The sequence below is a fragment of the Macaca nemestrina genome, chromosome 3 (genome assembly GCF_043159975.1).
Source record: "Macaca nemestrina isolate mMacNem1 chromosome 3, mMacNem.hap1, whole genome shotgun sequence".
NCBI lineage: Eukaryota > Metazoa > Chordata > Mammalia > Primates > Cercopithecidae > Macaca > Macaca nemestrina.
This window is the reverse complement of record NC_092127.1, coordinates 69,605,599-69,610,842: the sequence shown is the minus strand read 5'-3', so window position 1 is coordinate 69,610,842 and position 5,244 is coordinate 69,605,599. Positions and strand designations below refer to the sequence as shown.

The 5,244-nt window shown below is 34.7% G+C and overlaps 1 pseudogene; it reads right to left on the bottom strand.

The window, feature by feature from the left end:
- Positions 1–3,753: 3,753 nt before the first annotated feature.
- Positions 3,754–4,522, bottom strand: LOC105486171 (signal recognition particle 19 kDa protein pseudogene; annotated as a pseudogene).
- Positions 4,523–5,244: the final 722 nt, after the last annotated feature.

Genomic DNA, 5,244 nt, shown 5'->3' with positions numbered 1-5,244 from the left:
AGTTTACCCTAAAGTATACAAAGCGCTGACAGTTTCTCAGGCAGCACCATACCTTAGTAAAGCACTAACTTTGTGCCATATTAAAGATATGTTACTTTTACTGGGGTTATGAATTTGATTATTTTTAAATGTTTGGCAATTTAGCAGGTCATATTTGCCAACCCCTTAAGGCTTTTCTTGCAACTATAAGAAAGAGTACTCCTCACTTTTGCCAGTGTGACTACTTCTCTATTGTATACGCATCCAAAACAGGGTTGCAGCTCTATGTTCTCATTTCTATGTTTATATATTAGAATTAGCAAGGATATTTACTATTGTTATGAGCAAGCACGACAAAATTTTTCATTATAATTATGTATAATTAACTTTTAACATTTATATAGGTATATAATTTGTATGTTGTAGTTCATAATTATTGAAATAATATAATGAATTATTAATTATAATTAATAAATTTAATGATAACAGGAATTAGTATTTTGTAGAACCATAAATTCCCATATCATATTTTTTTCTTTTACACATTTTTTTGTTTCCTAATTTGTATACTGATTATTTATGTATTTCCTCAACTATATTATAGGAACTATTAGGTAAGGACTGCAACCTTATTGTAGTCCTAGTTTTTGTACCACAGTGGTATTTATCCTAGTTATGCTGAGGAGTTGGTGGTCTTTAAATTTGATACCTGAAGTGCAGTGCATTTAAAATAATTTTGAGATACATATCTGAATTTCTCTATCATAGCAATACCTTCTATTGTTTGAAGGTATAGCTCAATGCCTTCTTTCTTCCAGGGCTTAATAAATTGCTTCAGACAAGGATTTTCAAAACTAGACATTGTATACCTCTTCCATAATTTTTGCCAAATAAGTCACTTGTACTATTATCTAATTGAGTAATATTTTCTTTAAATAAATTCAGAGCCTTACCTAGAATGCTATCTACAAGGAAACTGTGGAACACTTGCAAGTGGATATCTTGCCTTAAATAAGTCTTGGTCAAAAGCAACACACTGAAAACAAAATTCTAGCTGTATATTCTTACCTGCCCTTAACTGAACTGAGGGGAGAGAGAGAGAGAGTAGAAATTATTAGAGAAACATGAAATACACACTGGTACTAATATGGGACTTTATCCTTCACATAATTAGATTAATTGGAAGAAAGTTTTAAAGGATGTAACTTTTTAAATGATCTAACGTGCACTGCTTAGTATCATTTTGCTTACTATCTCTAATCATTGCTTACAGCCATGACCCACATTGGGAAGCATGCCTTATCCCATGACCCCCAAACAGAATACACATCAGACCTGAGTTTATATCGCCTCTTCTTAACTGTTTGATCTTTGGCAAGATACCTGAATTCCTTTAAGTCTTGATTCTTCATCATCAAAGAGGGATGATAATATTTACATTTCAAGATCACTTTGAGAATTTATGAGATAATAATCACACCGTGTCTATTCCTGTGCCTGGAATTTATTAAAAAACATGAAGACCTACTATATGCCAGTCACTCTCCTTGGTACTCAGGGTACAGAGGAGCACATGACCAAGAAGAGTTCTGCTTTTAGCTTCTTTTGAGGGAAAATCAACTACGAACATCTCAATAAACAAGCAAAGTCACTTCGGGTGTGATAAAACGCTCTGAAGTAAATAAAACCAGCTGATATGAAAGAAAGTGACTGGTATTCAAGAAATACTCATTTCCATCCTGACTCTTGCCCCTATATGATTGATATTTAGTACACGGGAAAAAATGGAGACTGTGTTAAGAATATGCTTGCTTATTTATGTCAGGCAGGTACAAACAGTGAGTGTAACAATGGCAGTTAAAATCATATCTAAATACATGGCCCTAATTTTAAGCTTCTGGATTAAGAAATTTAAGATCTTCCTTCTGAAGTTATTTTCTGTAGAATGTCTGATCTTCTCTTAGAAAACATTTAATTGTTCATGTCATGCAAATAAAATACAGCTGAAGGTTTATCACCTACTTTTGTCATGGCTGTGTGTGTGTGTGTGTGTGTTTAATCTCTAGAAGTTATTTTATTATGTTTGATGGGTTTGACTTAGGAGAGTTGAGAAAATTTTTTCACATAATTAGAGCCCCTAACATTCTTTTGGAAAAGTAACTAATAATTTAAAAATTACCCATATTTTTATTTCTACACAAATTAATTTCCTAGAGCAAATTTTTTTTGACAAAACTTCTAAAAATCTGCAATATAAGAAATAGTAAGCCACTCCTTTTAAACTGAATTACAATGAACCTTCTATATGCTGTATAGAAGCAGGAACTGATTGCTGAATTCAGAAAAGAGTCCCTTAATGGGCAGCGCTCAGAGGTCAGGGTGTAGGTGATGACAGAATGGGTAACTGAGATGGAATAATTTGCTTTCGCACCTGAGACAAAGGATGGAGTTATTTAGATAAAGAGAAACAAGTTCGGGGATGCCAAAGACCTATTATTTGACCTGTGGAAGATAAATGAATTGATTTGAGGCATTACACACTAATTTTGGAGGGCCAGGAAAATAGTTCTTCTAATTTCTTTATTACTTAGCCACTCTAGTCATTTGCAATGATTTTGAGTTTTGTTGCTTTGTTAGCATTCCTCTGATGTCTAAATGGCATAATTATTGGAATTAAGATTTTGAAGAATCAATTAGAAAAGTCTCTAGTTGGATACTCAATTAACAACTATTGCCAAGGCAGCTACTCAGCTCTCACTGTCTTTCATCTCAGCCATAATTGAATCCTGCTTTTCTAAAATAACAATGAACCTTTTGATCTCTGTGAAGAAGGAAAGATCAAGCTGATCCTCAGAATCCACAAATGAATGTCTTTCATCCCCCAAACCTTCTTCAAAGATGCAGTTAAATTTGAGTTGCAGTTATGTTTTCAGTATAATTACCAGGCACAAAAGAAAATTGCTTCCTTTATTATCATAACCAAAAAAAACATTTCTTTCTTCTTCCAGTTTTTTTTAATGTTACATTTAAAATCAGTAGTTTCATGTAAATTTTACTTTTTCTCTGGCAACTTACAATAAAAGCCTTTCAAAGTGATTTCACATTTTTTTTTCTTTTTTTTCTGTCAGAACTTTTACCTCTAAAACAAGTAGTTCAGTGCCACTGGCCACTAATTTACTTCAGAAACATAATGTTTTCTGCTCTCCAGAACAGCAATTATGAATGCTTAACAGACCAGATGATGTAGTTCTTGTTCTGACCCCAATGTTTACTATTTGTTCTTTAGCAAGTGAAATTTGAGTTCTGAACTCCCAGTTTCATATCTGTAAAACAACAATATTTTGTCCATAATATTATTTGAAAGGAGAATCAAATGTAAATGCACCTGTGCTGCTTTTTAAACATTGCAATAAACTCTACAGTGTAAGTTTTATTACAATAAAACTTTTTATTATCATAGCTCTAAAAGAACTCAAGCAGCATGCAAGGGTTCATAAAGAGCTGCAATGGTTAACTTCATTTTTTTTTTTTTTCAGTTTCAAATTTTATTTCATTAACTTAAAAGGTGGACAAAATGTTTATTTTAAATCGAATTGAAATTTATCTGAAACAAGTAACTCATTTCAAGTAACTTATTTTACAGTCCATGGTCCACTTAAAAATATTCTTTCTTCCAAAAAAACTGCATTGAAAGACAAAAAAAATCTTTTATACACCATAAAAGCGAGATGCAAACTTCTGATGTAAATTTGTTTCACTGTCACTCCGATGATAAAGATGAGAGGCACAAGCGTTCGCAGTTCAGTTAAATGATGCAAACAAAAAGCTTCTGTTTCCCTCTGATACAAATTAGAAGTCTCCATTCATGTCTCTTACAGTAGTACCACATACTTGATGCTGATACTAGGTTACTTCTTTTTCTTTCCTTTCCCTTTTTTACTTCCCTCTGCTTGTTAAAGACTTTGGTCAGCACCTCCTGCTTTTTGTGTCCTTGTTTTTAGTTTAGGTATCGTTTCTGCTGCATACAACATTACTGACTTACGTGATGGGAACTGCACAAGGCAGAGGCTGCCATCTTCCTGTTTGAGCTGGACCCCGACTCTGCCTCTGTATTAGACATCACGATTCCATTCTCTAGAGTGCATTTTATTTTTCTCAAGAAATACGTTAAGTCCAACTGCTGAACATACATCTTGAATCTCTGTAGCTGTAGGATTTTCAACAGCCTTACTTATGGGGATTCGCCTTCCCTCTGCGATGGTCTTCTTATTGTTTAAATAAGCAGGATAGATACAAATAAACCTGTCCTGGTCGGCCGGGGACCGCGCGGCAGCGCAAGCCATCTTCACAAGACACTAACAACAGCCCAGGAGCCGTAGGTAGGAACCCGGGAGGAACCCGGCTCCAAGTTTCCGAGATAGCCCGCCAACTTCATTTTTTTATTGCTCACTTTGTGCGGCCACTTACAATTGTATGGGCAATTGGCATTTTGAGAGCCTGAATTTAGTGCTGAAAGCCTCAGTTCTGCTTTAAACAAATCCGTCGAGAGGACCACTGAGATTCCAGAGGTAGGAATTCGGACAGATCCAGATCTACCCTTACTCATTACTCTGTTAGGCTTGATGTATGTATCTGACCAATGGACTGCCTCAAGAAGTTCATGAAAATTTACTTATAGCAATAATGACACAAGGGATACTCCATCCATAATAACATCAATTTAATTACAAATCTGTGTTAATACTATCCTCTCTGTCGCTCATTACCTCATTCACCAAACCTTTGACAAACAAAGCTACTCTAGAATTTATTCTATGATTTGGTCCAAATGGCTCTCATCTGGAGAGTTCTCCAAAATACAAATCAGGGATTTCAGTTCTGTAGAAAATTGGAGACCCCTTAAACAAATGTCTGAGAACATGTTGCATTTTATTTCACGGAGTAAGCTGAAACTGAGCAGAGCTGATTGAGAAGATGATGTCAGAAAAAGGAGCCTAACAAACAATAAGACACTGTGATGGTAAATTTAATGTGTCAACTTGACTAGGCCACAGTGCCCAGTTGTTTTAGCAAACACCCAGTCTAAATGTTGCCATGAAGATAACTTTTAGGTGACATTAACATTTAAATTAGTAGATATTAAATAAAGCATATTATCCTCCATAATGTGAATGGGCCTCATCCAATCAGGTGAAGGCCTGAAGAGCAAAAACATGTTTTCCAAAGAAGAAGACATTTGGCCTAAAGACTGGAACATAAAACCTT